At 41.4% G+C, this 20,645-nt stretch overlaps 1 long non-coding RNA gene across 5 annotated transcripts in view; it reads right to left on the bottom strand.

Moving 5' to 3' along the window:
• Positions 1-16,648, bottom strand: part of LOC102117062 (uncharacterized) — a 50,097-nt gene extending 33,449 nt beyond the window's left edge. For 2 of the 5 annotated variants that reach the window (XR_010588017.2, XR_010588015.2), the window contains exons 1-4: positions 16,410-16,648; positions 15,007-15,178; positions 13,501-14,436; positions 13,267-13,368 (exon numbers count right to left, since the gene is read on the bottom strand). This is a non-coding gene — a long non-coding RNA (uncharacterized lncRNA). Of the gene's footprint in view, positions 1-13,266; positions 13,369-13,500; positions 14,437-15,006; positions 15,179-15,837; positions 16,379-16,409 lie in introns of those variants that run through there. The other 3 variants (XR_012414765.1, XR_012414764.1, XR_012414766.1) reach the window with 3 other exon arrangements.
• Positions 16,649-20,645: the final 3,997 nt, after the last annotated feature.

Consider the following 20,645-nt stretch of genomic DNA (forward strand, 5'->3'; position numbering starts at 1 on the left):
CATTTAGTCACCGATTCAACTGATAACATTTACTCATTGTCTTAGATTTGGGAGGCATAGCTTGGCAGCTGCAAGGATTATGTTAAATGTCAGTGAAATAATGGAATGTGGATTGGCTCATTTCATCTTAAAGATCCTGCTTACAAGGCACCAACATTAAACTAGTTTTAATAATTAAATTGATAGACATTTCCTGGAGCAAGAAGCTGTGGCTACATTCTGTAAGTTTGTTGTGTGATACAAAACCTTGTGTGGGTGTGCAAAAATCAAGCCCACATTGCTAATTAAATCATTATCATCAAGGCTGAAGAGTCTTCATAAAAGAAAGACAAAGTGTTGTTGAGTTACTGTTCTAGTTCCAAGACCAGGATTGAACCAAAGTGGGTGACATTGTGTGACCTTACTTACTGTGCCTTTTGGTGACTATCAGTAGATAGACCAAAAAGCTACCCTCTGTTAAAGATGACATTCCTTCTCCCCATTTCCTAATGGCAAAATTTTTCACTCAAGTCATAGAACAAGAAGTCTAATGTTGCCATTTAGGAATGGCATATCTCTTTAAGCCCTTCTCAATGGCTTTTATGGCAATGAAGAAACCAAAGAGTGTATTTTTCTTGCCATCTTACGTGCTGTTTTTAGTCTTTATCTGGCAGCATGCCTAGAGTATAAGGGTTGGTCTCTAGATAGATCTTTAAGTCTTTCTCCTTGCCAATTACCATCACTCAAATGCTCTCATTATCAGTGGATATCTTAAACTCTGGGTTACACCTCCTTGTTATTCTACTTCCAGAAGTAGAGCTTCTAAAACTGGTGCTTCTATTAATGATACCACTCAGTTGATCATTTGTCTGTCCCTAAAGATGGAGTTGAAACGACAACAATTTCGGAAAGAAAAGGTAAATAATCCAAAGATAGTTTTTATGTACAAAACAGCATTGCCTCTACTTAATATAGCATAAAATTTAATGCTCTACAAAGAAGTCTAAGTTTCTAAAAGTAAAATGATTTGCATATTTCAATATTAGATTCCCTATTTTGCTTACACAATTTTACACAGGCCTCTCAGATAGTTGCAGTGTCTTTAATCTCATGTTTTCCTTCATGATACTCTCTCTAACAAACATCCAATAAGTTTCTCACTCTATAATATTTCCATTTCTAGTTCTTCAAATTTGAGAAAATTAACAGTGATACTTTTTTCTAATCTCAAGTCTGTATTCCAATTTCATCTATTTCCCTGATAATGTCCTTTATAGCAAATTTGTCCAATACAGAATCCAGTCTAGGATGATAAATCACACTTTTTCATGTCTCTTTGGTCTTCTTTAATGTGGAATCATTACTTGGCCTTTCTGTTGAAGCATACAGGCCGGATATTTTATGGACTGTCTCTCAATATGGATTTGTGTGATGTGTCACATGACTACATTTAGGTTGTGCATTTAGGGCTGGAGTACCAAGAAGTGAGAATATGTACTTTTCACAGTATCACATTGGAGGCACATCATCGTTATTGGTGATGTTAATTTAGATCACTTGGATAAGGTATTGTCTGTTTTCTTCACTGCATAATTTTTTCCTAGTGTAATAAATAATCTATGATGAGATACTTCAATATCATATAAATATCCTGTTCTTCATCAACTTTGCTCTACTACATTTAGCATCCATTGATGATTCATGCCTGAATCCATTTCTGTGATGTTGCAAAATGGGGATTTTCTTCTTTTTTTTTTTCTTTTTTTGAGACAGGGTCTCTCTCTGTCACCCAGACTGGAGTGCAGTAGCACAAACATGGCTCACTGCAGCCTTAACCTCCTGGGCTCAAATGATCCTCCCCACTCAGACTCCTGAGTAACTGGAACTATAGGTGCACCTAGCTAATTTTTTGTGGGTTTTTTTTTTTTTGTCTTTTGTTTTCTTTTGTTTTGTTTTGTTTTGTTTTGTTTTGTTTTGTTTTGCAGAGACAGGGTTTCACCATGTTGCCCAGGCTGGGAAATGGTGATTTTTTTAAACTTCACTATTCCCTCTATATTAGCTGGTTTACTACTGTAAAAGCAAGAGCTTTCTCTTCTTATTTATTTATCTATTTATTATTATAGACTCACAGATTCCTGTTCTATTCAGTAGACAACAATCCATTACTTCCTTATTTATTTTGATGGAAGCCTCTTCAAGCTGGCTTCGTGTACCTTTTGACCAGCCTTCATATTTTTGGGAGCACTTCCTCACTTTCAGGCACTGAAGATATTCCAAGCTCATAACTTTTTCTGCTCCAGCCATGAAATCTGTAGGGTATGTTTTAAACACCTTATAAATAAATAATTTCCCAATGAACCTACAAGATGCATACTATTAGCATTCCGATTATACAGATGAAGGGATTAAGACACAAAAGGTAAAATACTCCTAAGTTATAGCCTTATTAAATGGTGAAGTCAAATTGTTGTTGCCTCCAATCTTGTGCCCACTCTCACTCCCCAGCCCCAGCCAAATGTATTCTCCACAAAGTTAACAGAATGATGGATCTCAAATGCAAACACCGAATCTCTACCATGCAGCAACACCTTGGTAGCTGGTATTAACGCATTAACTACTTATTGAAGTGAATTGGTTTGAACTGACAAACAACTAATGAATAAATCATATTCCCATTTTCTCCTTTGCCCTCTTTCAGTTATCTGGCCCAAGGAGCAGAAAAGAAATTCCTAGAATGAAATGGGAAGAGAAAGTGAGGATGTTGTCATGCCTTTTAGGACTGATGTAAAGATCCCTCTTTCGATATCTATCACTATGGCAGATCTGGATCTACTTATTCCCTCTGCATAGAAGAGGAAACTTCCACCTCTCCATCTGAAATGCTGATGTAACAATCTCTCATTACACTCTCCTACATTCTCTTAGCTCTCAGAACCTTTAGCTTCTTTTCTCCAAGAAAATATCCAAACCTTGTGTCCCTAAATTTACACTCAGCCTGTCACCCACTCTGTGTCTTCGTTTCCTTCTTTATCTAACTTAGACCCAATGGTTTATTAGCTCAAATACTCCCCAACAGGTATTCTTAACTTCCAAACTCTTCTTCCCCTGCAAACTCTCAGACCTAGAAGAATCCAAGCATCTCACTCCCTCACTGAAATTGCTGAGCACTTCTGGAGAAAATTACACAATGATATGGATGGTTGGCACCACAAATCTCCCTTGGCAAGGTTCAGCAATCTTATGACCTGATCCTGATCAGCTCCCTCTCCTATTCCCCTCAACAATGATTTTAAGCTTTTACCTCTCTCTTTATGTCCCTTCCCTACCATCCCTTTTCTCTGAGTGCCTCCTACAACTGGGAGAAAATCCAGGTTATCAAGCAGCATCTACATTATTTTCTCAGCCCCACACCTCCATTTAATCCATACATATGCCTACCTTTACTTTCCTTCTTTATGTCTCATTGAGGAGGTGACTTTTAACTTTTAAAGAACTTAGCTTATATGCTCTAAATCCCAGCCTCTACTACAACCCTCTAATATTCTTTCATTAATTTCTTTTCTTTTTTTTCTGTATCCTTCATCTCCATTACTTTATATATCTTCTATTTTATTGCTTTCTCTTCAACTATAGAAATAAGCTCAGTTCTTTCATCTTAGAAAGCAAAACATCCCCTGATCCTACATCTTTCCTTTATCTACTGTCATATTGCTTTTTTTCCACGACTAAGATTCTTGAAATTAGTTTACACCCACTGTCTTCACTTTCTCCCCTCCCTTTTGTTCCTAATCCACTTCAATCTGCATCTACCCATGCCTCGCCACTGAAACTGCCTTCTCTGAAGTCATCCATGACCTCTTAGTTGCTAAATCCAAAGGGCATTTTTCAAGCCTTATATATTTTTTGACTTCTCCCTCCCTCCCTTTCATCTTCTTTTACCTTCAAAAATATTTGTTAGACATTGGGGATACCATAGTGAACCAAAGATACCCGACCTTGTCACCACGGAACACATAGTCTAGCTGGGGAAACAGACATTAAACAGATCGTTACATAATTAACTATTAATGAAGCTAGTGTGATATCACAAATATAACAAAATGACTGTTAATGAATATTACTGTGATAGTGATGCAAAGAAAATTTAAATGTTATTATGAGAATAGAGAATCTAGCTTAATCTAGAGGGGAAATGGTCAAGAAAAATTCTCCCGCAGCAGTGGCATTTAAACTGAGATCTGAGAAATGAGCAGTTAGCTAAGTTACAGATGGGGGATGGTGGAGGAAAGAAGAACCTTCCAGACCGAGGAAACAGAATATGCAAAAGCCCTGAGGTAGGACGAGGCTATACTGTTTGAGTGATGTAATGGCAGACAGCATGACTGGATTAAAGAGAATAAGGGGATCCCAGATGGGGCTGAAGATCGGGGGACAGAAGTGAAATCAATCAAGGCCTTAGAACATTTTAAGAAATGTGGACTTCATCCTAAGAATGGTGGCGGGTTTCCATCAAAGGATTTTGAATAGGAATATGAAGAGATCAGATTTGGCTCCAGAACCCCCAGTGGTGAAGTCCAAATAAAACTAGGGTGGTGGCAGCTGAAACAGAGAGAAACGTATGGGTTAAAGATGCATTTAGGGGCATAATTATTAGGCCTTGGAAATTGATTGGATTTGATACCCCTTGTGGAGGTACTGGGGATGAAGAAAAGTATCAAGGATAAAACCCAAATCTCCAGCACAAGCAACTGGGTGGATGGTAATGCCATTTACCAAGATAGTGAACACAAGAGAAGGTGTTTCCTTGGGGGTGAAGATCACGAATTTAGGGTGTCTCTTGACCTATAGAGATGTCACTGGAGAACTGAATGTATAGGTCTAAAGTTCAAATGCAGGTTCTGGGTCAAAAATAGAAAACTGGTCAATCATCAGCCAATGAAAGGTAACTGACACCAAAGGAGTCTATAGGACTGACACTGACTGTAGAGACATGGAAGAGCAAAGAGGGAGAAGCCACGTCTCTACCCAGTCACACATACCCTCTGCCCTCCAGCCATGCTTAACTACCAGTTTTCTGCATGGCCTTGTCTTTCTCTCTCTCTCTCTCTCTTTTTCGTTTGTTTGTTTCTTTACACATACTATTTCCTCCTGTCATGATTTTCTCCTCACCTCTGTCTTGATTCTTATTTATTCCTTAAGACAGTTGAGGTGCCAGTTCCTCTACAAAGTTTTTCCTTCTCTTTCCCTCGTCATGTATTTGCCTCCATTTCATTAGATGTTGCTTCTATCAGGTCTTATAATTCTGAAGAGTTACCTGTAAAATAGCAGTTATTACACTGTAATGTAATGTTAGTTACCCTGCTAGACTGTAAATTTCTTGAACACAGAACTCTACTTATATCTCATTGAGTCTCAGGGCCAAGCACAGGGCCAGGCACATAATATTTCTCAATATGTACTTGAAAGGAAGCAAAAAGATTCTGCTAGGAAAAGTTTCCTATGTGAGTCGTAGAATTCCTGACTATTAAAGCCAGAATGGACCTTGGATATTTTCTACTCCAACCTATTTTGTAGGTGAGGAAACTGAGGCCCAACTACAGAGCTAATAAGTGGAAAAAAATATTTAGAATCCAGTTTTCCTGGCTCTCAGCCTAGTGGTCTTCCCATTACCTAATAAACCAACAAACCCATTGAGTAAGCTATTTATTCAATGGCTTGCCCATAAAAATGTATGCTGTGTGGGTCTTTTTAAAACATGGAATATTAAATGATAACTATACAGATGCAAATATATAAGCAATTGAAGTGACCTACGTGATATAGAACAAAAGGAGAATCTATACTAACAGAAGTGTGAATTCTTATATGATTAATAAAAAAAGAAGATGTTATAATTTTATGCATTGTTTACATGAGGTCCTGTCTAAGCTTGGGGGTAGGGATGGTATAGGATGATAACTATCCCATTAACAATAATAACTGGTATTTATTGGCTGCTCACCATGAGCCAAGTACTAGGATAAATTTCTTCATTCGTTAATTCCTTTGGTGAGCATGTGAAAGCCCTATGAGAAGTTTGGAAGTATGAGTTTGCCTAGGGTCGTCTAGCTGATGAGAGGCAGAGCCAGCATTGAGATCCAGGCAGTCTGACTGTAAAGGGATGTCTCCTGCCTTCATTATTTAAACCTGTGTGTACTCCCTCCACTTAGGCAGCTCTGGTTGCCACCTTCTTCTCTTTGCCAGTCTCTTAAAAATGTTAAAAGGGGAAGAGCTGTTGTCCAAAGTCATCCCTAGTTGATAGAAAATAAATGCAATAAATTATTCTCTCTTTCCCAACCACCTACTTGGATCTGAAAAAAATATTTAAATGAAAAGATAAAAATGTGTTCATTCATAAGCTAGGCTCCATTATATTTGCTTTTTTTTTATTAAAAAAAGATATATTTATCATGGTGCCCTTTCTATGTGTCCGTGTTTCCCTGTAGTTTTTGGCATTGGTGCTCTTGGATTATAAACTCTAGATGGCAGTGATTAAGTTAAAGTTTTGTGCGGTCTCTGGACAATGGTATGTATATTGCATAATACATAATAAACACTATTTGTAATTATAATAAGGGTGAGTCTGGAAGAGGTAAACAAGGGTATAAAATTCATCTTCCGTATGGTTATTATTTCACTTATACGAGAAGTCCACTAAATTCACTGAACCATATCAGGCCACATCTGTTTGAAAACCTACCAGTTTTTATGAACATTAAATAAAACTGGTTAGACTTAATGACCATTTATCATATTCATACAAAAATCATGAAATGGAAACATAGCAGAGAGGAGACCACTGAGAAAGAAAAAAAGTTTTAAGCATCAACAAGTTTGATATATTATTTTTTATATTTAAAAAAATCAAGTATCTGCTATTTTTTGCTCCAGAACTTTCTGTAATTGGAGGGTCTTTTACTTTCACTGTTGTTTTCTTTCTTGCCTGAGTATTAACCTAAGTAGCACAGATTCAGAAAACATGCCCAAAATATTTATACATGCATTTTCTCACAAAAATTAGGTACTCGAAACTTAAGAGAAACAGCTTGGATGAAAAATTTTACCACAAGGAGAAACAGTGAACAGCCTCAAACAGAATCAAGATAAAGCTTGGGGGGTGCAGGGCGATGGTTAGGGAGAGAGGTAGGTGACAGGAAATGAAAAAAGTTCTCCTAGTTTCATTTTATAGGTGAAGTAGGTTCTACTTGGATTAGACCTTCTAAGTTACTATAACAGAGGGTAAAGAGAGGTAGAAAGGAAACTTTGAGTGACGCTTCTGACAGCAGGCTACAGAAATAACAATTTGACAGAAGGGGCCATCATAAACATAAGATCATTTCAGGCATGAATAGGACTTCTTAATATAAAAAATATGGAGCATGTGTAGGATTCAATTTGGGGTGAAGAGAAGAGCCAGGTGGGAAGGTTACCTAGAAGCCAGCTATTAGTGTTGAAGTCAAGGAACTCTGGTATCCTTTTAAATATTCCTGGTGAACATTCTTCAGAGATTTTGAATTATCTTTCTCAGTTATTTCTATTTATATCTGGTTTTAGCTTGATTGACTGAGCTGACTGTAACCAATAAATAGAGAAGTTTGGTATTTCTATAAATACAAAGTTTGTTTTTGTGCCAATACTGGCATCTATTTATCCTGCAGGTAGAGGATAGATCTCGTTTTTGCCTAATTAAAACAGCATCACAGATCAAAAACAGATCTTCATATCAGCAGACAGACCCATCCCTCTCTTCTTGTTATTTAATAAAAATTTCATTATCAATGTGCTGGAAGGAAAAATAATAGTAAAAAAGTCTGCATATAGTATTATAAATACTACTTGATTATAGAGGGTAGAAAATGGGAAAGCACCATATAATAAGAAAAATTGGCCCTAAGTTAAAAGCTTTGGGATCTTGTCAGAAACTAGAGCTAACTAGTTTTATGAATTGGACTGGTCAGTTGCCATCACTAGGCCTCCAATTCTTCGCTGGAATGGTAAGAGAAGTTGTCCAAATTGTTCCTAAAGTCCACCATTCAGCTCTGAAACTCATGACAAGTAAATGTTCTATTTTGAATTTTCATTAGGTTAAGGATTTAACAATCAGCTGAAACAGGATGACTAACCCATAACATGTTCCAGAAAAATATGAAATGACATGTTGAAGAGCATTCAAATTGAACAAAACAGATTTGTGTCTGTGCCACTATTGATATACAAATGTTGAATGTGTTTTACTGTATCTACTGAATGTGATTGATAGGAGAGGCATCAATTTTAAGGTTTGTGAATTTAAGTAAATTGTTGTCAGTGGTATCGCTTCTTAAAAAAATTATATCTTTACAGTGAACAGACAAATTGAGACAGGATATACATAAAGCATCAATTTAGCACAAATATCCACTTACAATTGTGAAATATATATATATGTCGTTGGGAGTTTTTCAGGAAATTTGAGGAGCATTTTTTAAATTGCTTATGCTTTTTAGAATGCTTAGCATTTCTGTTTTGAAAACAACTTGTCTTCCTTTTCAAAATGTATGTGCGAAGCTGGCTCTGATGTCAGAATGAACCATTTTCACAGGATTGGGTCAGCTCCCACTCAACATTTCTTTTACAGAAAAGAAACCGGTGATGAGGCAGTATTTGAGCTCGTTAAATCTCAAACCCCCAGCATCTTTTCCAAAGCACTACAAAACTCTTAAATGTATAATCACGAGGAGGAAAAGAAGAGAATATAGTTTGTCTTCAAATTATTAAATCCTTGTTTTGACCCTTTCCTTTCTACCTTGATGCTTTCTGCCTCCACCTTCATTTAAATTTCCTCACTTTGGAATGAAAACGCATGAGTAAGTCTGGTGCATAAAAAGGAAAACAAATAAATAGAAAACTTGTCTTTTCATCTCTCCCATTGCTGTTTTCTTTTCCCTCTCATTTCTCTCCGCATTGAACTTGAATCATGTCTATTTAAATCCTTCCTATACCCGGGATATTTTAGGTTTCCAATATTTTTAAACGGAATAAAAATAGTTTAAAAAATTTTAACTGCATGTCACAAATATTTTGCAGATAAACTTGCTTTGAAACATAAGTGAATATCAAGTGGGGAAAACAAAAATTTTCTTCACAAAATCTATAAATGTCTTCCTTCACTTTAAAAGGTTTTTAAAGCTTATGAAGGAAGCTACTGGAAGCAAGTTCATGTTTAGCAAGACTAGCCACAAAAAAAAAAAAAAAAGAAAAAAAAAGAAAGAAAAGAAAAGAAAAAGAAAGAAAATAAATTGATTTAATGGGAGCCCACCCTGTGTCTAATTTCAATGTTTCCATTTATGTCATGTCAGATTTGGGGAGACTGAACCCTCGTTGAATGCACTGGGCTGACTGTCTCCCATGCCTGATACCCAGGGTTCATGACTGCAGTTCCTGGCACAGTCATAAATATTCATACCTAGACTAAGAATTTGCAAGCCAAATTCATTTGGCTTTTTTCACCCCATCAATCTTATAATTAATAAGGGTGGTGCTCTTGTTTCACTTTCCTCCAAAAGAAAAGATAAATGAAATAAAGAGTCATCCTGTAAATTTAAATGGGAGTGCCTCTCACTGATTAAAAGCTGATGCTATCATATAATGGTGGAAGGGGAGGCTTCAGCTATTTCTCTCACTGGTGGCTGGGGCGGGGTGAGGAGGTGGTGATGGGTAATGCAAAGGAAGCATTTCCAGATGTGGCAGCATGAGCCTTAATCCAAAGAGTTTGGTTATCTATTAAATAATGCATAGGAGAATGTTAAGATACGATGTTAGAAATGAGTTGTAGGATATATATTTACAAATTGCACTCTTATCTAGCATTTCGATAGGTGGACACTGAATTTAGCTGGACATTGAATACAGCATGCCCAATATCCAGAAAATTGGATTCTGAACAGCCTGCAGGTCCTGCTTGCAGTTTAGAAATTTAGACATATTTTAGAAAATTGTTAAAATTTGATGATCATTGAATCTTCAAAGTAACTGCCTTTGAATTAGTGTGATAGCTGTGTTCCTAAATCTAATTGGAAAGACTTGGTTTCCCAAAAACATTAAAGAAGGTGTGTGTGTGTGTGTGTGTGTGTGTATCACAAAATAATTTTACAAATAAGCCACAGTACATAGGACACAATGTAAATTGTCTGCTCCTATTGGATTTTCTAAGATCTTTTAGAGCAAAGCAGGAGAATCAAATTGAACATAATTTTGAAATAAAATTTTGATAATTGAGTTAAGCAACTTGATCTTGTCAATAACCTGTGACCTTATTCTATTTACACTTCATTTAAAAATTCAAAAACTCCCAAGGCTCTTGGATCAGCTTCAAAGTATGAACAACTGTCTTCACTCTGTTTTGGTGGGCAGTGTCAACCCTTTTGAGCAGATTATTTAATCTGTTTTAAAATTAAGAGACCTGGATAAATAAAGAAGCAGGAAAAGCTTCACTCTGCAGTTAGGCGTTCACCTCTAACTTCTGTGAGGGTAACTTACTTTAAACATGTGATTATCTGTTATTTTTGTGTATTGGTTAGTTAGCTTTAAGAACTCTTGACACCTGAGATATTCCTGAGACCCACCTAATTTATGTAAAGGCAGTGGAAGGGGATACTGGGCACTCTTCACATTTATCTTTAAAGCTTTATTTAACTGTTTCATTCTTTAAAAACTGACTATGTTCAGGGCAGTCCCTCTTTAAACATGTCTAAGTGCATTTGCAGAAAAGATATGTTTGACTTCTTAATTCTATGTGAATGCAATTATACATTTGATTTACTGCAAAAGAAAGAAAAAGAAAAGAAAAGAAGACAGAAAGAAAAAGAAAAACTCCTTTCCTCCACTGACCTTTAAAAGAGGAGGGTAAATGAGAGAGAAGCAAAACTGACTGGGCCTCCTAGTGTTTCCCCGACCTGACCTCATCTAGTCAGCTACTTCCGGGATGAGAATGGTCTGAGATCCTAGAGGCCCTGGTGATCTGGGTAAGTGGCACAGGTGGGGACCCCAAGGCGCCTTTACAAGGAGTCCTCAGCTGGTGGGGAAGCTCCGTCCAGGTTTCTTGTAGGGGTGTGGAAGGGGCTAGGAGGGAACTGTCTTGTCCTCAGCCTCTGTCAAACCCTTCTCAACTTTGCTTGGCTGAGGGGGATCATCCTGGAAAACTCACGGTTTGGTAATAAAGTCTCTTTCCTCTCCTACTACTTTTCAAAAGCAAAATTAGACCCACTTAGAGCTTGTGGGTGTTTCTGGGTCCTTGCTGTTGATCTCCCAGGTCACCAAAACAAGGCAGCAGCTCCTGCAGGCATGTCCTCCGAAGGCGTGGGAAGAGAGATCTAGGAATGGCAGAGGGGGAGTGAGAGAGAAAGAGAGAGAGAGAGAGAGAGGGGGGGGAGAGGGGAGAGGGGAGAGGGGAGAGACTGGCTCTGTCACCCTTTCTCCTGCATTCTAAATCTGGCTCTTGAGAGAGGAGAGAGGAGAGAGACTGGCTCTGACAGTAACCCTTTCTCCTGCATTCCAAACCTGCTTTTGGAGCCAGAGGCAGCCCTCCATCCTGGTGCCACCCAAATGCTAGACTGCTAGGTTGGGCTGGGCCTGAGCACTGCCCAGCGAGCTTCTCTGTCTTTAAAGGGTTCTGCGGGCTGAGCCCTGCAGGAGTTCCACGCGGCCGTCCTCGGTGCAGACTTTCTCGCCGGCGGACGTGGGTTCCGGTGCAGTCCCACTGTGGCAGCTCGGAGGCGCCCGCCCTACGCTGCTTCTCCAGGTCCTGAGAGTCGTGGGGTCCTGAAGACGGGATCTCTTCCTAACTCCATTCCCAAAAGCCCGCGAAGAGCGTGGGGGAGGGGAAAGTGAAAAGCACCCCTTCACCTCACCCAACCCCCATGCTCTGTGAGAGGTGGCACTGCAAGGCCCAGAGCCGGGAGGAACCCTGCTCCCTGGCCTGCTGCACCCCAACTTCCTGCCTCGGGGGAGCCAGCTGTGCTCCTCCTCAGCCGGGGGCATTTGAGGGGGGTTTGCAAATGGATTTTTGCTTGTTTTAATGTTCTTCCCTTTTTTGTGTGAGTCCAGCTGCTGTGGAGGCGGGCGAGGGCAGCGGGGTAGGAAGGACTGGGATAGGATCGGGTCAGGGAAGAAGAGACAGCAATTACAGAGCTTTGTGGATGTTTGTGGACACACGTGCCTAGGTCACCGCATGCGTGTGTGTGTGTGTGTGTGTGTGTGTGTGTGTGTGTGTGTGTAATGGGGTGAGTGAGAAAGAGGGTGTACAAAGCTAAGGAACCCTAGACCAAGTCAGTTTGTGGAGCTCAGAGACGCGCATCAGACCCAGCTACTGTCGCCTCACCTAGGGGTCTGGAATAGACACACTTACAGCTTGGGGTTCATTTAACCCTTTTTGTGCCTCAATCCCAAGAACTTTCTTTGTTCTCCAGCACCGGGGAGAGGGGCTGTCCGGAAGAGGGGGGCTGGAGTGGCCGGGCGGAGGTTCACCCTAGAGAGGTGGGCTCAGGGTGCTGGACTCTAGAGTACCAGCTCAGCTGCCAGTGCCCACTCCTCTGGCCGGGCGGCCTGCCCTCTCTCCAACTCTTTCGTCCAGGTGAGAATGAAGGGCTTTTTTTTTTGCATCGATTTGGCTTTTCTGTAAGAAGGGAAATTATGAGTTGTGATATTTTTATTTTTTAAACATCACGCCTGCTTGAGATTGTGTTCACCTGGCAAAGCGGAGAGTTTGAAGCTGAGAAGAGTTTGAACAAATGAAGTTGAGAAGACTTTGGACAATGCCAAATAAATATTGTGAATGATAACTTGTGTTAAAGCTAAAACTTTTGCACAGTGACCGGGACTGGCTCATTACTGGCATAGAAATAACCCTCACAATACATTGTCTATGTGTGTACACAGTGTCCTCACTATCTTCAACATCCCAATTCTCTTGGGTTTCAAAAGGTGATTGGGCTGACACAGTCAGCCCCCACACACAGTCTCTTATGTGTGTGTTTAAGAGAAATACTTTGTACTAAATGGATCAGCATGAAATACACAAAGACAAGCAAAATAGAGGAGGGGGAGAGGAAATTAGCATCAATTCTGGGAAAGGTGAGGAGAAAGCGGAACAGGGAGAAAGAGAGGAAGAGGAGGAGCAGGAGGGAGGGAGGAAGACAGAGATTTTTCACACGTGCAGACCAAGGGCTTTGAAGCCTTCGACCCTGACCCCCAAACCCAAGTGCATCTCACAAACCAGGTTCGGCTCATATTTCAGGCGGTCTCCTGGCCCGGCGTCCGCGGTCCCCGGGGCCTTAATTCACTCCTGCCCTCTCTGCACAATGACTTTCGAACCTGGGAAAATAATTGCATTAGAGCAGATTACTTATCCGTCTTTTTCTGTTCGACAGAAGTCTATTAAACTCAACACAGCCATTACCAGCTGAGCTCTAGAGCGCGCCTTCATTAAGAAAATTAAAATCATACTTTTGAACCCAAGCAACGCCTGCGCAGGTCTCAGGAGTCCGCGTCAAATCGCTGTATTTTCGAGAACCCGATTTTTCCGTGAATCAATGTCTGCTTTTTGGATACGGTAGACCAGGGTGTAAAGATTGAGCGTGATGACAGTTTCTCGGAAGATAGGGACGTCTGAGCTCTGGAAGAAGCATCTCTCTTCTCTATCCCTCCCACCTCCTCCCGCCGCCTCGCCTCCTTTCCTGGGGGGGCTCTTTTCCCGGAGCTTTCCAGTTAGAGGCAGCACACCTGTCCGGGCGTGCCCCGGGATTTGGGTAGCAGGTGGGGGCGGCTGAGGCGACAGGGCGGGAATGGTGGGTTCAGGGCCCGGGAAGCCCCGGGGTGAACTTCCCCAGGTGACGTCTGCGGCCGGAGGCCCGCACCGAGTGCACGTGTTTCACACGCGCGCGCGCGCACACACGGACCAGAGCGGGCGAGGAGACTGGCCCCTCCATCGCCTTTCACGGCGGCTCCGGGACCAGTGTGGCCTGTGAGCCTTTTGTCCAGCCGGGCGTGGGAGCCTGGCCAGGGAACAGGGCAGGCCGTTGCGTATGCCTCGGACCGGGAGCTTCGGTCCTTTTGGAGGGGTTTGGCCTCTGGGGGCCTATCTGGGTTTCCTTCTTGGTTTGGTAGGAGCAGCAGTAGCACCGGGTATCCCTTGGAGACTGTGGGCGGAATCGCTCCAGCTCCTGCTCTCTCCCACGCCCCAGCTTGGGGCGGAGGGAACAGGTGGGAACCGCGGGCTGGAAGGAGGGCGACGTCCCCTACCTCCCTTCCTGAAGCCTCGGGGTAACATCTCCCATGGCTCTAGCGGAGTTCAGATCTCCAATTCCACTTTCATCTGGAACCCTCACCCGGTCTGTCTGCTCAGTTAGGAGGGGGTGCGTTTGCATTGGTTTTTTGTGGCATCTGGAAATTTGCGGTGTTTCAAGAATAATCTTTAGCATGTTTTTATTTTCTGTTAGCCACTGCCCTCCGTTTCTGCATTTTGTTTCCAAAATGTTAATGACTGTGTATGTCTCTCAAAGGTCCACCCAACTCAAGACTCTAAAGGAAAACATAACTGCTTTTGCACATTTGGGGGGCGTCCTTCCTTAGGGGCCTGGGAGCAGAGAGATGCTGCTTCCATTTTTTGTCAGAATGCTCAGTCCTAGAGTTCTCACCCCCTCTTTCTGTCTAATACGGTTTTGGGGGGCTTATGAGGGGAAAATATCACCCCCTCCTCCTCCCTATCAGCACTCAAATACAGGATTAGGTGGAGTTACCTGAAAGTGTATATATTGTTGTTCCTTGGCAAGTGTCTAATTCTCTTTCTCTCCATTTCTATCTGGTACAAATGCCTACAAAACTGCGATGACGAAAGTCAACAAATAGATGTGGACAAGCGAACATCTTTTACATCTCCACAGCTTTCAACTCGCTAATTGGTGAATATTAAAAATATTTTTTCCAGGAAAAAAGAAAAACAAACACACACACCTACGCTGCTGTTGTTCGTGTTTTCTTCTCATCAAACGTAGACACATCATTGGATTTCTTTTTCCTTTGTAGCAAAAGATGAGGAAATCAGAAATGAACCGCAGCCTTTTAACAGTAGCAATTCCAAGACTTTCGAAACAGTTTTCTTTGCTTCTGTTTTCCCTTCTTTGCCCTTAAAGCAAAACAAAAACAAAGATAAAAAAGGAAGAAACATCATTCTTAGTGAAGAGTTTATTTTGTTGCCACAATAAAGGGATGGGGGCAGTTAACAGCTACTTGAGATGGTAATGCTTAGTGATCCCATTCTTTTAATCATAATCTTCAAGTGGTTTAAGATTAATGGCAAGGGGTGTTTTCCGTCTCTTCCTAAGGACCTTCACATTAATTTACTTGGAACATTGACGAGACTGTCAATGTCTCCAAATTTCATTAAGTCAAACAGAGACAATACAATGAGATGATCATATTTTCCTTATATGTGAGAGAAATATTTTTATTTGGATTCAATTGCTATGAGGGACACCCCCTTTCTTGTCTTTATTACTTTATTGTCTTTGTACAGATACATAGATAACTATATAGAGATATTTTTCATATATACCCACATACGTATATACTATATATTTGAATAGATCCATATGGTCTGCAGATAACTTCCCTTCCATTTCTGAGCGTCACAGAGACCTTTCAAAAAGTCAACCCCAGTGGCAGGCAGCAGATTCTGCTTCCCCAGAGCAGGATTGATATTTAAAGTCAGTTTGAAACCAGTGGACTTCCTCTAAACAGATCCCCCAAAATGTAACAGCTTGGAGTATAAATATTTAACTTTACCTCAGTTGTCACACAATAGCCCCAGCAAATCTTCAAACACAATCAGACTGAGGCATCACTTCACTGACCTGAAGACCGGGCTGTCTCCCACCTCTGCCTTGCCCTAGGAGTGCTCGTTCTAGGGAGTTGCCGGGTCCCTGTCCCCTCCCGGAGCGTCTCTAAAGATGGGGATGGGGGTTGAAGAAGGGGTGACACAGGGGTTCTGGGAAGAAGCGACAGAGGAGCACGGATTTTTAAACCAGAAAATCCTACTACTCTGGCAAGAAATGAAAGTCCAGAGACACACCTTTCCCCTGCTGTCCTCCCTGCCCGTGTGCCTTCCCCCGCGCCTCATTTCTGAGCACTATTTTAACAAAATCCTGAAAGCCGGTACTTTGAAAAGCAAAACCAAAAACTCCCTCAGACACTAACGTCGTTCCGCAATGTAGATTGACACTCTTTATGTGGGGGTCTAGTTGCGGTCAGAAGACTTTTCCGAGTCAGGGCTGCGTTGCCAGCGCCTTTCCCAAGAGTGGAGGCTGGCGGTGCAGGCGGTGCGGCTGCCAGCCTGAGATAGCTCCGGCTCTCGTTACCTGTGCGCCCTCGCGTTACGTGGTGCTCATAAATCCCGCGGCAGATTAACTGGGAAACCAGGAAAATGCCTCCATGCACCGAACCGTTGAATAAGAACCAAAATTCTCTCAAATGGTAGCAGTCTCACACCTTGCACTGGACGTGAAACACTCTAGTAAGATCAAATGTCAAAGACATAGGTTGTTAGTTTTGGTGCACTTCAGCTACCTCTTCCGTTTCCAGCAAAATTGAGAAGTACGACCCAAGAAAGAATAGACACACCCGTGGAAAAGACGTGTGTGTGTGTGTGGTGTGTGCAGCTACGGTGACAACTTTTAAACACGTTTTTTGCTTTAAAAAAAAGATTCGGACAGGGTCTGGTATTGCTTTGCGTTGCAGCAAAGGGTCATTCCGGACAAGGAACCGTCTGAATTCCGAAAGCTATCCCTCAAGACTTTTCCAAACAGTGCGAGTTTCCTGGGAGTTTAATTTTGTGAGGACGCAAAATATTGCTTTGTATTGGCCTGTTTCCCCATCAGATATCCATTTTTAAAACATCTACAGCATCTATTAAAAACATTTCCTTGGACTCGGAATCTGCAGTTCGGCAGGAAAAATAAACTGTCGCGAAAACCCAGAGAATAAAGAGACGTAGAAAAAGGAAAGGTGTCCCTTTGCCAAGGCTTTTGATACTTGATTCCCCAGAGGCCAAGTGAAGGTGGGGGGGTTCCTTCGCATTTTATTGTTATTTTTATTATTTATTCATTTAAATGTTCAGTCCTTGACAAGCCATTTCCCTGCCGCGGGGTTTTGCTGGAGAATGGACGCGAGGGCAGTGGAAGGAGTCAGCGAAAGGTGGGGTGCGCAGAAAAACCCGATTCGCTTCGCAGGGGGCTGACCCGCAGCGTTCTGCTCTACTGGCCAGCAGGGGGCGCTCTGATGTTAGCTCTGGACTAGACAGCAGAGCCACTCTGTGCTTGCAAGACAGGCTTGGCAGTTTCACGCAGCTGCAAAAGGAAAGGGAGGGAGGATTGTAGCTCTTAAATCCTCAACAGCTATTCCACTTGGATTATTTACCCTCGGTTCGAAATGCGTCTACGTCTCACTTTACCTACCCGTCCCGCTTATAGTGCATCCCGTTCCCCATTCACCTCTTTCTTTTCATCGGCATCTACGCACCACATGTATCATCTCTCTCTCTAGCCTTGAAATATACATTAATGCAACTTATTAAATGCGACGATGAATAGTCAACATTTTTTTCGCCTGTTAGTTCCGCTGATCCAAGCAGGATTTATTTGCAGATCTCACGTCCAGGAGCCATAATGCATGATTTATTTTTTTTTTCCTTAAATAAAATTGGTCAAATGTTGACAACCTTTAAGCCAATCTAACACTCAAGATTAGTGATGGGAAACTAATGAGAAAATATCAGATCGCCCAGCCTGAGGGCTGCCAATTAAATCTTCGCTGATTGAAAAATAAAAGCGGACTTGGGGTGTGAGCCCAGCTCAACTTCAACTATTAATTTAACATGTTGCCGGGTTTATGCCTTCTCTTCTCTAAACAGCTTCCCGTAATACAGCTTTCTCCTCTTCATCCCTCAACCTAAAAGCCAAATGTTATTTCTTAGAATATTTCAAGGGGTCCAAATCTGGATGATCATTTCTTACATGGTAAATATTAGGCCTTTAAGCAATATGATTCAACTAATTAGAAAATTTACATCATTAAGTCTCAGGGAGAGAAAAAAAAAAGAGAAACAAATCTGCCAGTCATTTTAAAGGAGACAGGCACTAGTGAAGTGTGAAGAAATCGGCTCTAATTCAAAAAGGCAATCGGGCAGAAAAAGCCCTCAACATTACCCTGCTAGTTATTAATCAGAAAGGGCGCTCTCCTCCCCACACCTCCTCCCCTCTAAACACTGAGTTTAAGTTCGTTTTTTTGCCAGTGGCCCATGTCATATTTATATTGAGGTTTTGTCTGCTAACGGATTAAAATTTGAAAATGTTTCAATAAGAGGAAAACAGAATCCTCAAAGGGAAAAATATCCACAGAATCACCTCTCTTCCAGACAAGTAAACTTGTAATAAACAATTCTCACGCCCCTCTTATTTTTTTTTTTATAATTCTTTCGTCTTTCTTCCCATTAAGTTCCTATTTTGAAACCTGCTTGGTGAGAACTAGATAAAGTCTTTGTGTTCTGCTCCCCTCCCCCTCCTTTCTTGCATCTCCTCCCTCCTCCAAAGCGAGAAACTTAGTCTGAAAGCAGAAAAGTACAAATACATTAACAAAGCCCCACTCACTTGATAAAAAGGCCATGGTCTAGGCTTACATGTCAGGAATCTAAGGGAAGGGGGCTCCGTTGGTGGGTCTACAGACAGAAGGTGATGAACTAGAAATTTCCCCCACCTATGTGTACTATTCAATATAGTGTGTGGTTAGAGAAAAAGGAAGACAGGTGGGTGAGAATTATTTTAAAGTGTATTGTGGTGTTGTGTGGCTTTTTCTTTCTTCTCCTCTTTTCTATTCAGCTTAAAACAGCAGCCTCATTATATCTAGGTGCCCCTTCCCATCATACTCTTACTTAAGCCTTTGGTACACCACACACATCGCCTTTTCCCTAGTCTTCTCATTCCCAGCAAATTAACAGAAGAAGGAACTGCAAAAGGAACTTTGTGAGTAGTTCCATTTGGAAACCCAGGCCCTTCCTGTCATCCCTGAGGGTTTGTTCTTAAACGGATATTGGCCTCAAAAAAAATGTAATAGCAAGCCTTAGATATTCAATTTCCCTTCATTATTATTTCTTTTTAAATTATAAAGAGGTCCCAAAGGCTCATTTTTCTGCCTTGTCCTATTCTTCTCTCATTATGTTCCCTCCTGGCCTCATTTTCTTCTCCTCCTCTCTGCCTTACTTTCTGCAAGTTTCACTACCTTGCTTCCCATCAAGTCACTGGGCCTTAGAATTCTCCAGTCTTTGGGCTTCTGCTGACCTTGAACAGCTCCCAGCATTAGTTCAATGCCATATTCCTCGTTACCAGATTTCAGCTTTGCAGAAGAGAGCAGTAGCAGACCTGGGCTATTAACACACCACAGTTAATTCTCTGCGGGAACTTTTACTAGGTGGGACTTGTGAAAGGAGAAAACGTCTGTAAACAGGGAATGCTCCTGAGGGTGGCGAATGATTTCTGGTATAGAAGCCAGAACACATAAAATATGGCCAAATTGGTGAAAGAGCCAGTTCCGAGTTAGCATTTGGTTAAATAAGGAGAAGGAAGAGAACAGGGGGACCCTGGGAAGGGTTTAGAATGCTCCCCAAATGCAACTCCTTTTCTGACCATTAAAGAGCAGATGTGAGTCGAACGTGCTCCCCTTTGAGAAAGATTAGAGTAAAATGGACACCTCTGTCACTTTCAGGAGGCAGGACACAGAGAGGTGAAAATATACAAGACAATGGCCTCTGGCGCTGGTGGGCTTCCTTGGCGGGCTCTCCACCTTTTGCCCCGTCCCTCTCAGAACCCTTCTTACCTTTGTTGCTTCAATTTGATATGAAACCATGGGATGTTCCTGGGCTAGGTTCCCCGAGAGGAAAAAGACCACGAGAATCATCCCATCTCCTGCATCTACTCCGAAGTCAAGAAGCATTACAATAAAATTTACAGCGCCTTTAACAACTAGCAAGTAAAGCATTAAAATTCGCTTTAATTGAGAAAATATTGATTTTTTAGTCTAGAAAAAGCGAAATCGTAATTTAGCTTCAAACTTTCATGCTAGAATATGGCGTATTATGTCGCCGTATAATGGATCCACCCTTTCTGCCCATGCAACATCACATCTTTAATTGCTCTACTTTATGAAGTGATAAAGACAAAAGATAACCCGACTTAGGCAAACGCTTTTTAAAAAGAGGACCTAGAGGAATTTCTTTTACTAGATATTTGTAGAAAGAATTATCTCCTTTTTTGAAGCAGAAAAAAAAAAATGCCCAAAGGGGAGGAAAGAAATAAAAAGCAAAACCACAGACTAGTCTGAAAGCAACTCACATTAGCAAATCCGTTGATAGTCTCTACCAAAGGAGGGATGAAGCCAACATTTAGAGAAAATGCATTCACGAACAGAATTGCATCCTCCTTTAAACGAAACAAACCTGGGTCTAGTTTCTTACTTTACTCCTCCGTCCTTTTTGGGGGGGGTGGCGGGGGGGTGTCAGAGGGGGCAGAATCCATTGGTGGACAGGGAAGGGAAAGAAAATCAGG

Source organism: Macaca fascicularis, chromosome 7, assembly GCF_037993035.2.
Source record: "Macaca fascicularis isolate 582-1 chromosome 7, T2T-MFA8v1.1".
In the NCBI taxonomy this organism is placed as follows: Eukaryota; Metazoa; Chordata; class Mammalia; order Primates; family Cercopithecidae; genus Macaca; species Macaca fascicularis.